General features: G+C 48.0%; 1 pseudogene; it reads left to right on the top strand.

The window, feature by feature from the left end:
- The first annotated feature begins 7,524 nt into the window (after window positions 1-7,524).
- On the top strand, window positions 7,525-12,587 carry LOC136518594 (lipid phosphate phosphatase 2-like; annotated as a pseudogene).
- The last annotated feature ends 1,860 nt before the right edge of the window (window positions 12,588-14,447 follow it).

The following is a 14,447-nucleotide window of genomic DNA, read 5'->3' as shown; positions in this document are numbered from 1 at the left end:
ACATATCAGTGTAAGAATCTACATGAATCAGTAACTGGAACAGAGTGTATTTGTGGTGAAGGAGCGCCGTGTTACCTCAAGCCGAGCAGATTTGAAACGGCGCAAAACAAAGCATAAGCAGGTATGGAACTCCCTGGCAGCAGCCCCTTTCCCCCAACCGAATCCACCAAGAACGGCACACTCGGCGGAGGAAGGAGCAGAGCAATGGCGCAAATCAAATATTCCTCCATGAGATCCACCAACGAAGCCATTGGCAGAGGCGAACCCAAAGGCAAAACGGCGGAGCAAAGCGGCGTCAGTGTAGGGGCGGACGGAAGGCACTCAGGCGGAGCAAGCAGGGGAAGACGATGTGCAGCGAAAAGGGTGTTGGGGCGGATGGAAGGCACTCAAGAGAAGCGAGCAGAGGAAGACGATGTGCAGCGAAGAGGGTGAAAGGACGAGAGGAGGAACGACCGAGGTCGTCGGGCCAAGAAGGCCGATCGGGCAGAAACCGAGGCGCTCCGGTAAGCGGCAAGAAGCCGAAGCAAGTGACATAGGAGACTAAAGCCAATGGAAGCTAGAAACTAAGCACCATCTGAAGCTAATTCAAGGAATCAGCACCCTCCATCCCGCGATCGAACGACGGAAAAAAGTTACGTCGCCGTGGACAGTGCTTCTGGCCGAGGAGCATGCCCCCCTTGTCGGGATAAATATAGGATGGTAGCTTGGATGATAGAAGGTCAGCTAATGGATTTATTGTATTTTTTGGTCTCCAATCTTGTACCATGTGGTGTGTTGTATGTATTGTAAGCTAGCTACACTTTAAAGGTATAGTACTGAGTCTAAAAACCCTTGCGCTAATGCAACTCATGAAAAATATGTGGATTAAATTTTTTTGCAAGAATTTGGATTTCAAGTCCTCGTGCTATTTCATTATAGTGTGATAATATTGGATGAAATATCTTTGTTCAAATCCTGCTTATGCATGGAGCAAACATAGAATATGTTTATTAGCATTTTGTTAGAGAATGAGTGACTAAAAATGTCGAAAACTTGATTTGTTCTTTCTGGTGATCAAGTGGCAAATGGATTCACAAAACCTTTTAAATGTTCGGCATCTAGAAAAATTCAAGAGCAACATAACAGTTATGAGAACCAGATAGCGTGCCAGCTTGACTCGTTAGATGGTTAGAGCAAGGTCAATAATTTTTGAGCCAAGTGTCTTGGCTATAAGTCAAGTTATAATTAAGAGCCAAGTTATACAATAATTGTTCCCTATTTGTCTTCAAAAAGTTTCTCTTTTCTATTCCTCCTCACAACACTTGTTACTTGGGCCCACTACTGCATAGGCTCTTATGCCCAGCTTATTGCTTGCATGAAAGCCAAGCTCTTGTTGCTTCAAAAATAAAAAATAAAAAATAAAAAGAGAGAGCCAAGCTGTCATCTCTCTCCTCTCTTCTATCATCTCTCATCCACATCATCATTATTAGCTTGGCTGTAAAACCATTATTGTACTTGCTCTCGTTAAGTTACCCAGATAGTCCAGCTCAGCTTGTTTGGTGCGTGAGCTAGCTCATTAACAACCACATCGAACACATAAATTAGCAATTGCTAACTTGTTCTATACAAACATAAAGCAAAAATAAATATATAATATTTTTTATGAAATAATATGCATAGAATACATGAGTTTCAGACTTCAATATCATGCATACATCATAACTCATAACATCAAGTATTTGGCTTGTTTAGTCTGTGAGCTAGCTCATTAACTTAACAAGTTAAAATGCTGGCTTGGCTCATTTGAAAAATCCGAGAGAGCTAACAAGCTATGGGTTTTTTGTCTGGATCTAGTTATGAGTTCTGAGTTCTGACTAAGGAGGCGATTAAAGATAGAGTTGTATGCCTCTTGGAGTTGTAACTGAATTGATGTAAATCTTCTTGTACCAGCATAGGAATAGGGAGAGTGATAGGTTCTTTTGTTGAGACCTATCTTTGCCGGACAATACTTTGTAACCACCGATGTAATAACCCCTTTACCACGGACTTGGTGCTATATAAACACGCAACTAATCGCGCGCTCCACGGAGTAGAGAGGATTACACCAACGCTCATTGCCCTCATATCACTTTGCAATCAGATCACTGTTGCCGATCCAGTCCCGCACATGAGACGGCATCAGCTTATGAAACCCGTGCCGTCCTTTCAGATTCTCTGAACGCTGTTTGGTCTCGTAGCTGACCGTGGAGTCGGTCAATGGAGGAGCACGATCCAATCGTCTCCACATGCTTAGTCACGAAGAGTAAGGGCGACAGGCTTAAAGCAACATTCATTTATGTCGAACAGAGACGCGATCATGGATCTCTTCTTCTTGGTTGACGATTCCAAGCTACACGCCACTGATGCAGCTGTCCCTGCTTGCTCGTGTTGCTGCAGCCGCAGCACCAAGGTTCAGCCGTCGATCACCCAGTGACGAGACGACAGAAGCATCGTCGGCGTAGCTGAGGTCCATGGATCGTGACAATGGGCCGATTCGTTTCGCTGAAAAAAAACTGAAGCACTGTTCCGACTGATTTGTTGTGAGAGAGAAAATATTGTTCTGGTTGAAAAAAATAAGTTAAAAAAGATGGATTATAAGAGAAGTCAACAGGACTGCGGGAGGTGGTGAGAAGGCCATGGTGGAGAAGGGGAGCACGTGCAGGAGCTAGCCGAAGCAACAAGCAAGAGCTTTCCTCGCTTCGACCGACGATCTCCACCCCTACACGCAGCAGGTGTGCGGGGTCGATGGATCGGCGCGGCCGTGCTCCGGCGTGTCAGTGCACGTGCCCTGCTTCTCCAACAGGGACCTTCTCACCAAGCACAGGAAAAACACCGGTAGGTCGGATTGACGCATGCATCAAGTGCTAACGGCGGGGCCTGGACTACATTGCAGCAGTACTCTATGTGTAGCTTTAGAGAAGAGTGGGAGTGGAGAATGTACAAGTAGCGAACAACGTCTATTGGTGGGTTTATATAGGCGCTGAGCGGAGACGCCGGCCTGGATGGCTGGATGCGAACATGTAACACACACACAGAGGACACGCAAGGGGGAGCAGAGTAGGGTCGAGTCTTCAAGTGAGTTTGAGTGAGAAAGTGCAAGTGTGTGTCCATCATGTGCAAGGGTGCAATAGACTGCCTACAAAAATAAAGTTGTTTAGGGCCCGTCGACAAAATATCATCGACAGTCCACCAAGGGGCATCCTGCGATGGTAGATTTATCGGTGGGGATGCGCGTAATCAGGAACCAGATGGTGACACAAGGCGCAGAGACAGCGATTTAGATAGGTTCGGGCCGTCTGATCGACGTAATACCCTACGTCCTGTGTCTTTGGTGTATTGTATTGATCTGGACGAAGTAGCTTGATGTAGCCTATCCGCTAGGAGACCCCTACCTCTCCTTATATACTCTGGAGGAGGTAGGGTTACAAGTAAAGTAGTCTATTTGGTACTATACAATGTCTTGCGGTGCACGCCGAGCAGCGCTGTGCACGTCTTAACCTTGTGGGCCGGGCCACCCCTGGGGGCGCAGCCCATGTCTTGGGGGCCATACCCCCACAGCTAGTCTCCGAGCCTGACAGTAGGTGACGTAGTCACGTGGTGCCAGGGTCAGAAAGTAGAAGACAAGCCGAGCAGGCAGCCAGTCCCCGGACGTAGCCTCGAGATGAGAACAAGCACATTCACCGCAAGGTGAAGTGTGCCCACTTAGTCTCCGAGCCTGCTGGAAGATAAAGAATGAATCTTGTAGCAGGGTCAAAGAAAAAGAAGTCTGAAAGCTTGCCGACGTCGTCCGACATGTGCATATCAAGACCCCAGACGTGCTGCCCAAGATCAACACCCTGATCCGAACAGCATGGAGCAGCTTGATAGCACACCGACGAGACGTAACAAGATCCGAGCACCGAGGAGTCCCCGACGTAGCCGGCGATGTCCGACCAACCAGGGAGTTCCCGGTGTAGCTGGCTATGACCGAGAACCGAGGAGCGAGGAGTCCCCAGCGTAGGCGGCGATGACCGAGCACCGAGGAGCGAGGAGCGAGGAGTCCCCGGCGTCGCTGGCGATGACCGAGCACCGAGGAGTCCCTGGCGTAGGCGACGATGACCGAGCACCGAGGAGCGAGGAGCGAGGAGTCCTCGGCTAAGGCGGCGATGACCGAACACCGAGGAGCGAGGAGCAAGGAGTCTCCGGCGTCGCTAGCGATGTCTGAGCACCGAGGAGTGAGGAGTCTCCGGCGTAAGCGGCGATGTCCGAGCACCGAGGAGTCCCCGGCGTCGCTGACGATGACCGAGCACCGAGGAGCGAGGGGTCCCCGATGTAGGCGGCGACGTCCGAGCACCAAGGAGTCCCCGGCGTAGGCGGCGATGTCCGAGCACCGAGGAGTCCCCGACGTAGGCGGCGATGTCCGAGCACCGAGGAGTTCCCGACGTAGGCGGCGATGTCCGAGCACCGAGGAGTCCTCGGCGTAGGCGGCGATGTCCGAGCACCGAGGAGTCCCCGGGGTAGGCGGCGATGTCCGAGCACCGAGAAGTCCCCGGCGTAGGCGGCCATGTCCGAGCACCGAGGAGTCCTCGGCGTAGGTGGCGAGGTCCGAGCACCGACGTCCGTGCGGTGAAGTGTGCCCACTTAGTCCTCGAGCACGAAGAATCCGAGCGCTGAGGAGTAACCGGCGTAGCTGGCGATGAAGCACGAGCGGCGAACAGTTCGATCAACTAGTCGACGACGGAGTCCATGAACCAAGCGGTCCGACCAGTTGATCGGTGGAGAAGTCCGAGCACCGGTGGTCCGATCACCTGGACGATGATCCTGCAATACAAACATGTAGAACGGGTAGTACATGATGTAAAAATAAATGAACTCTGGAGAGAAAATAGCAATGGTGATGAAACGGCGTATGTAGTTCGGCGATCAGTTGACGTGAAAATATATTTATGTTTAATATAAACCGCCCGAACAGTTAGTGTGTAGCTGAGTCTCCAGCCCTAGCTAGCCCATAGTCCATAACGTCGAGCGCGGAGCTCGTGCACGTGTAGGAGGAACAAGCGTGACCAAGGAGCCGCTGCCGACCACCCATAACGCAGAGCGCGGAGCCCGTAGCACGTGTAGGGAGGAGCCGGAGACAGGGCCGTCTCTGGAGGCGTCCGAGCATCAACAGGACTGTTCGGGGGTTCGGAAAATCGTTTGGAGAGCAAATATGGAGAAAACAGTTCGGAGAAACATTATGGCGATATACGGAGATTGGAGAATATTTAGAAGAATATTAAAGCGTGACTTAGCTTTGGACGGAGCATCTGGTCGGCAGCGTATGGCGTTGTCTGGTCGGCGTTGACGGCAAGCACCTGACGGGCGGTGAGTTGTTGGTGAAGGCAACCTCGAAGGTGGTTCCGAGTTCGGATTTGCTGTCGCGGGGCTGATGTAGCCAGCGATGAATCGTCGTCGTGGACCGGTATGGATCTCCACGAGATTGATGACGAGAACGCGTTGTTGATTTGAGGTCCATCTGGCTCGCCATGGGATCAAGCGCACACCCCTACCTGGCGCGCCAACTGTCAACAGCATATCGTCGGCAGTCCACCGAGGGGCATCCCGCGATGGTAGATTTTGTCGGTGGGGATGCACGTAATCAGGAACCAAATGGTGACACAAGGCGCAGAGACAGCGATTTAGACAGGTTCGGGTCGTCTGATCGACGTAATACCCTACGTCCTATGTCTTTGGTATATTGTATTGATCTGGACGACCAAGTAGCTTGATGTAGCCTATCCGCTAGGGGACCCCTACCTCTCCTTATATACTCTGGAGGAGGTAGGGTTACAAGTAAAGTAGCCTATTTGGTACTATACAATGTCTTGCGGTGCACACCGAGCAGCGCCGTGCACGCCTTAACCTTGTGGGCCGGACCACCCCTAGGGGCGCAGCCCATGTCTTGGGGGCCATACCCCCACAGGGCCACTTTAGTAGAGCTTCACTTCTTATTCTTGAGCTTCACTTCTTGATTCTCTTAAGGAGTGATTCTAGTAAGAGTAAGGTGGAGAGCAGTTGAGAATCAATTCTAAAGTGATTTATGTGACAAATGAATAGAGAGCAGCGGGAAGCGGTGGAGAGCGTTTTTTAGTTCCCAGCTTGTAGTATAAATGGAGAAGTGATTCTCGTCAACTTCCCACCAAATTCAAGTTGCATTTTAAGTGTTTGGCGGGGCTCCACGGAAGCTGAGAGTAAAGCTCAGGCTAGGAGCAGTATCAAAGAGGCCCTTATTATGACATCATGGTTCCCTTGTATATTCTATATCAATTTAATTTAAGTAGGTTACTCTCTGGAAGCTGATGCAACATGCCGTGACGTTACTACCTCCGTCCACAAAAGGATACAACTACGTAATCTATGTAAGGCAAACTAGTTTAACTTTGAACAAGTTTATAGTAAATAGTATTAATGTTTAGGTCTCCAACTAGATTTACTACAAAATATCTTTTATAACTAATTAATTTAATGATACTTAACTTGTAACATAAATGTTACTATATCCTTTTTATATAACTTTGATCAAACTTTAAATTGTTTGACTCCTCGCAAAATAAGAATTGCATCTTTTTATGGAGAGGAGTAACTAAAAAGAAGAAAATGTCACTCGTAGAGAAGACTAAAAGAGGGAGTAGTCTACCTCGGGTCAAATGCAAAGTACTTATTTTCTCTGGCGTCGATGATTTTGCGCCCTCTGATCATGATCCAACGTTAATTAAACTTCATTTCTTCATTCTCAAATCATCCCCCATTCGTAAGAGAGGATGTAGTAGCTGAGCAGGGCCCTCGAAAACTAGGGCGTGGGAGGAAGAGAAGACATTATCATAATAAAATCCTCTCCAAAGAGATATCCTAATGAGGTGCCTAGTATCAAATTAATTCAATGGCCCTCAGATGAGAATCCAACGGTCCTTGAGTCTTGTTGAAGCAATGGTGTGCTGTGGCTGATTCCTCTTCTTTGCGAAAACTCCCTTGTCTCTACTCATCACCCATCACTCACTGAAACTCCTGTCGCCCTTACTATGGCGGATTAGGCTCGTGCCATAGATGGAGCCAAGTTGGAGCCACCGGCCGGCCTAGCTCTTTGAGGCAGGACTACCTCGTCATGCAAGTTTTTGGCCCAGTTTATTGGATCATCTAAAGATTGTTAGGATCTATCTGATCTAAACGTACGAGGTTAGCTTTTGCTCCTGCTTTTTCTTCGGTACACAAGCTTTCTCCCTCTCTTGTTTTTACCACCGTACCATGTACCTGTTCGCAGCTAGTCTACCAGTATTTTTCTCGCACAACAAAACAGCTTCAGTCGGGTTATATATCAACCGAACAGAGCCAACTGGGGAACAAGCAGCCCGATCGGCTGGGGCGGGCTGGCTGGTCAGCCTCCTCACATAGATACTATTCATATAAACCAACCAACAGTATTTCTCTCTCATATAAACGAACCAGCAACTATACCAACCAATCAACCAAACAGGCTGAAGCTCGGGGAGCAAGCCTGAAGCAACCAACTACCATCCCAGGTCAGCATTCAGCCTTCTCCCTGCAAATCCGCCTCAGAAAGCCCCTGCCCGATTTCAACTGCCCTGGTTGGCCACCAATTTCAAAAAAAAAAAAACTGCAAAACTCGCATTATATGTACTGCCATCGTGCAATCAGTCTGTAGTCTGTGCAGCTGATCTGTTCATCTCTGCTGTCATGCGGGGCGCGAGGATCGGATCGGAGGAGATCGTCTCGTCGCGGACGCCGAGGCCGTTGACCTCTGCAGCTGCGCAGCTGCAGGACCGCCAGGACGCAACACGCAACGCCTCTCCTGTCTCCTCTGTGAGTACTGCGCGTTCAGTTCCATTTCCATCCGTGTCGTCTCCTTCCCCTGTGCTTGCCATGTCCGGATCACGGCGGTTGCAACCTGTCGCGCCAACAAGCTGCTGCTCCCTCTCCTAACCGGCCGTTGCAGCTGCCATGTAGGAGCTGTACCAGCCCGCCTCCGCCTTGATTTCGTCAACTGTCCTCCTGTCCTGACTCCTGTCCATGCGATGACGCGATCGTTCGTTCACCATCTTGTTCTTGGATTGCCATGCCAGAGCCAGACCAGCCAGAGGAGATGCCACCGCCGATGCTGCCGCCGGCCATCCGCCTGGGGCCTCCGCACCCGTACCTGAAGACGCACGGGGGCAAGGTCGCGAGCCTGCACCGGTTCGACTGGGCCGTGCTGCTCCTCCTCGTCGCCGCCGACGTCGGGCTCAACCTCATCGAACCGTTCCACCGCTTCGTCAGCGAGGACATGCTCACTGACCTCCGGTATCCGTTGAAGAGCAACACCGTGCCCGTCTGGGCCGTGCCGGTACATACTATATACACACACAGCTAGCCTTTAATCCCTGCGAGAGAACTTGCAGAATTACTCATCTCTGGTGGATTAGTAAAAAGATTGTTGCTTTGGAATTAAACCGCGCAGATATACGCGGTGATCGGCCCGATCATCGTCTTCGTCGGAGTGTACCTGAAGAGGAGGAACGTGTACGACATGCACCACGCCATTCTAGGCAAGCTCTTGGGCATTGGCCCTCGCGCCATCAGTTTTTTCAGCTGTTCTTCTGCAGGCTCTTCTGACTTGTGGGTTCGGTTCACGTGGGGTGGCTGAGCAGGGCTTCTGTTCTCCGTGCTCATCACCGGCGTCCTGACCGACGCGATCAAGGACGGCGTTGGCCGGCCGCGCCCCCAACTTCTTCTGGCGATGCTTCCTCGACGGAGTGCCGGTGAGTTCTCTGTTCTGATTTTTTGCTCTTGATTATCACCGCATCGTGCGCTGAAAATGAGTGATTCGCTCGCTCCGTTGCAGAAGTACGACAACATCACAAGAGGTGTCCTATGCGACGGCGTCGCGAGTGTGATCAAAGAAGGGCACAAGAGCTTCCCAAGCGGCCATTCTTCATGTAAGCGACCAGAGACCACCTGCAGGCTGCAGCTCTGAAACCAAGACATTCAACAGTCTGCTGACTGATCCTGAACATACCTTTCCTTCATGTCCTCCACTCCAAAATTCTATTCCAGGGTCCTTCGCTGGGCTAGGCTTCCTGTCGTGGTTCCTGGCGGGCAAGATGAAGGCGTTCGACCGGCGCGGCCACGTGGCCAAGCTCTGCGTCGTGCTCCTGCCGCTGCTGCTGGCGGCGATGGTGGCGGTGTCGCGGGTGGACGATTACTGGCACCACTGGCAGGACGTGTTTGCCGGTGGGATTCTTGGTAGGCACTCTCCCCTGTTTCAAGTTTCAACTGAATTAGTCCATCTGCTGCCAACTACGGAGTACTCTTCTCTTCTGTTCTGAATAGAGATGAGATCTCAGGCTCACGCGCTCGTTTGGTTTGGTGTGGTGTGTGGTGTGGTGTTGTCCCTGCAGGGTTGGTGGTTGCGTCGTTCTGCTACCTGCAGTTTTTCCCACCGCCATCCGGTGTGCATGTGCAGTTGCTACACGAACGACAATCCAGCCTGCATTTGTTTATTTCCAGCATAGTACAGCGCTCACGTACACATTACATAACACGTAACGTAACACCCCCGTACTTACCTCTATAAACATACGCAGGCGTGGGAAGCTGAGTTAACTCAGCTGGAAACATAGCATGCATAGGAAGCTGAACTAATTCAGTTGATCGAGAGTGTAGTAAATGTATGCATAGACCATTTAGATTCAACTTCTCATCAAGATGAATTTAGATGTCTATTTTCTTCTTAATTGATTATTAGTTATAATTATGATTATATATAATTAATATAAAGATGCTACCTGCTTCCGTATAGTTTTTTTTAACAAGTTATGGTCAACGGGTACATTAGGTCACTAGTAACCTTCTTACTTATTACTAGTTCGAGGCTTGAATCCAACACAAGACGCAACAAAAGAGATAAATCCTTGAAGTTATAGCAAAATTCAAAAATATCTAGCCAACAATTTGGTAGTCTTTAATATTCATTGATAATAATAGGTATTTATCTATTTTGTTTTTTTAAAGATACCCACCTATGCTACTCTGCCATTATGAAACAACATAAAATGAACCCCTAATTCTGTTTGTGCATTGCTCACCTCTACTATGAAACATACTCATAATATAAAGCGACCCTTTAAATTTAAATCTATATTACCCACATTGCCATTATGACAAATCATTTTAGTAATACCATAGCTTTATTTGCATCTAAATTACCTAATTTACCGCTATAAAAAATAAACTAAACTATCCCCTCAAATTTACATCTAAATTTCCAACATATGTTATTATGGAAAAAGTTTAAATAAATATGTATGGCATTTCTGTATTGATAGTATAATTGTAAGTATTATATTTTCTTATAAAAGTACAACCACAAATATAATTCTTTGATAGAGGAAATTAGATACCGGCCTTGAGCAGCGGAGGAGGTGAGTGTAGAAGAAAGGTGGCCATGGCCTCCATGGATTTTAAGATTCATTTGGAGCAACACAATGGTTGTTAGATTCAAATATTAATACATTATTTCTTGAGGGTAGCACTGTTGGCATCTCCTAGAGCTGAGTTGCATTGTAGCATTGCCGTCAATCTTAGATGTCATGGAGTACAATCTAGAACATATAGTCCTTATTTTTAATGAACTTCAAAACATAGTTGTAAGTAAAAAAAACTATAATAAACACAACAATTTCATCTTAACATGCAAATAAAAAACTTAGCAGCTAATAAGTTTGAAGGTTGAAATTTTGATTCATAAGGCAGGCTGCAATAAGATTCATCATAACTTAAGCTAAGATTTCAAGTAAATACATATTGAAGACACATGAAGCCATGAAGGTGCTAGGGGTGGGGGGTGGGTGGGGGGGGGGGGGGGGGGGGGGGGATGAGGGAGAGCAGTACCGATATTGTTGAAATAAAAATGTAGATAATCGATAATCTATCACAACTGAAGAGAGATTGCACAGTATGTATTAATATGACATTAGGAAGGGTTACATCAATGAATGCACCGTTAATATGAAAAGTGTGCATGTAAATATTGTCTCGAGGGCGAACACAAGAATAATGGCTCTTAGGGGCTCGTCTTCCTTCTTCCTCCAGCCCCCCTCTTCTTCTTTATCTCCTTTTTCTTCTCTCTTCCCCTCTCTTCTCCCTCTCTATTAACTCCATGGAGCTTTGGTGGGTAGGGGGCTTGAGCCCCCACAGTCCCCACACTAGGTCCACCCCTATGTGTACCATATGCTGTGAGAACCTCTTTGGTTACTCATTACGTGTATTTATCTGCACCATCAGTGGACCAAGGGCTTGCATACAAATCATTCTATGCCATTTCGGTTAATTCATAACGGTGTCGTGTCAAAAACGTTAGTTTCCCTATCACATGTGTGACCTGGTGCAGTCTAGGTTCTGCTGTCACTATAATCTATTGATGTGTTACACCTTATGCACATGCGCCGCTGGGTCATGTTGGCATCAGTTGTTCACCAATGCTTCGAATTAGAAAATAAATAAATAAAGATAGCATAGAAAAAAATTGTTTAGGTATAGTACTAAACACACACTTTTAATAATTACATCTACTAAGATTTTAGTCCATATATAAGAGTAAGGATCGATGGGCTAGCTAGTTTGTCTAAAAAGTACTAAAAGAGAAGAAATGTGCAAGGGAAAAAAAAACCAAACGTTTTTGTTTATCTGAGCTTAATTAGGTCTGGGCTGAAATAGGCCCAGTTTTTTTCTTTAAGAAAAAGGCCCTGTTTCTTGGAGCAGGCCTGATGTCATAATGGGCCAAAGTGTGCTCTGCGTCTGTCTCACAGTCCATCTATGATGTCTTTTTCCAAGATTTATTTTTCTTCTCTTTTACAAGAGTACAAGACTAGTTGGCTTATGTGTGTTGCCGTGGAGTTGCAGGATTTTGGCCCCATGCGTACTTTGAGCACGTTCTTAACCCTGAATGCGAGGGCCAAGCGCAGTCAACAACCAACTCGAACCACCACCGATCCCTGTCCACCAGAGAGCCTGTTGCGGTGGAGATGAGCACCACGAGCCAGGAAGCATTAGATTCCTTGGAAGAAGGACGCAGAGCTCGGTGACAAATCGGAATGCTGCCTGCTTTATGAACAGCACTAGCTAGCTTCAGTCTTCAGAGTCGGTTCCTTCCTTCCTTCCTTCCTTTCTTTCTTTCTTTCTTTTTGCTCGCTTGATTGATAGATGTTCTAGGTGCTATTTTGTGTCGTCCTGTAAAGGTAGGTAGGTGAAGTCGAATGAAGAGATTTTCGTCCACCACAATGTTCATATGTTTGAGGTAGTACGATGATGATGATGATGATGGTCACCGGCCGATAGATCAGTGCATCTGCATGATTAGCACGACGGAAGCATGCAATGCAAGCGACAGATTCAGATTCCTGTGTCATGGATGAGCACATCTCACCTAGGAGTAGTTATCATTGCCAGAGTATAAAAAGGAAGTGGTTTCTTCCATATTTTCCTCATGGTTCAGTCAGTCACATGCTGGGTGTTTCATCAGTAAAGACAGCTGGTGGGCACGCCGCGGCATGACACCACAGATGGCATTGGCATGTACTGTACTGTATCACTGTTCTAGGTGCTCAGCTACAGATTAATAAATAATACTAGTAGAAGAATTACAGCTCGTGTGTTTTGACTTGCACAGCCACTGTAAAGGACAAGTCCACCTGACCATCTGGATCATTAGCAGTAGTAAGTAGCAAGTCGATATTATTATTGTGATTTTGTACTCCAGAGACGACTTGGTTAGTCCAAGACTTGAGTCTAGTACTACTGGACAATCGTACACGGGGTACTATTCTTGATGGGATATTGCTGTGCTGTGAATTCTCCCGGCCGTGCCGGGCCGTTGGAAAGGCTATCTCCTGAAAACTCTGCATGGCAATGGCATATGGGAAACGATCGGTTTGGACGCAGGTGGGGGACTTGGAGATCAGATCATTCACAGCTGACAGCTACCTAGCTCACATGTTGCCTCTGCTTTCTTCTTCCACGTGATTTTCCTTTTGCCCTTCCCCTAGCTAGCAGTACTCTGTCTCCGACGTACTCTCCGCCATCTGCCTGCTACGCGATTCGGACATTCAGGTGATAAACGTTTCCAGCAACCCCCAACCAGCCATGTTTGCTCGAACTTATCAGCCATGGTACAGTATTTCTCTCTCACGATAATTAAGTGAACAGTACTTTTCAGCCTAACTTTTCAGCGCAACAAGCCTTCCGATGGAAAAGAGACGATGATCAGCACAAATTCACTGAAACATTGAACCCTGCAACTGCATGCATGCTCCATCCATATACTGCATATATACGTGTGCAGTTTATTCTTCGCTGTGATAGAAATAAAACAGGATCACGAGCCATAGATCTAGCATGCGTATTTGTATTTGGAATAAACAGCGAGTCCTCGAACATCTACTAGTGCGGGATTAACAGATAGAGTGAGAGGGAGAGGGGGTGGAGGAGGTGCAAACAATCGGCCGCCTTCATAGAAGACAAGCTGGCTATGGGGTTGCTGATGGTGGCGCGGGGAAGCCCGGCGGCGAAGACGCTGTCACGGTGGTGACGATGCAGAGGCGGCGGTGGCCGGTGGCGGTTTTTCCGTCGCTGACAGCACCCCCTCTCTCGATCGGTTAGGGTTTAGGGACTGTAGGTGGGGCGTCTGGCGGCTCAGGTGAACCTCGTGCCTTGTGCCCTGGCCCCCACCTCCCTTTTTATGGCGCTGTGTGACGAGGGCTCACCAATTATGGAACGGTTGGGCGTCCCGATCAGGACGTGGATCCAAGGATCCAATTGGTCTAGGTTGGTGGAGATCATCAAACACGTTGTGCATGTGGTGTGTATTGTGTAAGTAGCTGGTCATCATGGTCCATGGAGACGCATCATCAGCCTGCAGAGAAAGAGACACATGCACAGCACACTTGCTCCTGTTCTGTGGCTCTAGGCTGTTCAAACAGAGTAGAAATCCAGCAGAGGTTTGAACACAGTGATAAGGTTTGAATGGATCCATCCATCAGGCCACTTGGCTGCTGTGGTGTGGTGGTGCTAGTTCCATCGTCCCCCACATGCAAGCAGAGAAAAATGCAGAGCTGATCTGAACCTGACACGGTGACTTGACTGTTACCTTTCTTTGCCCCCAAGGCTGCGCAACGTCGTCCCTGCAGAAACTTCCGTCTCATGTCATGTGCAACCTTGCATTGTCTGGGTGAGCGGTGACCAGTTGGTGATGTTTGTGCCGTCAACGGGTGCCATTGAACGCTTGTGGAAAATTAGCGCTCAACTGCATGCTCAGCGTAATATAATGACCATCAGTATTTATGCATGCACTTTGTATATATATATGCCGGCAGATATCACTCCTGAAACAGCATATTTCAAATAAATATATATAGCCAAGT

The sequence above is a fragment of the Miscanthus floridulus genome, chromosome 17, assembly GCF_019320115.1.
Source record: "Miscanthus floridulus cultivar M001 chromosome 17, ASM1932011v1, whole genome shotgun sequence".
Classification (NCBI taxonomy): Eukaryota; Viridiplantae; Streptophyta; class Magnoliopsida; order Poales; family Poaceae; genus Miscanthus; species Miscanthus floridulus.
Note: the sequence above shows the minus strand (reverse complement) of the source record. Positions and strands in the feature narration are given on the sequence as shown.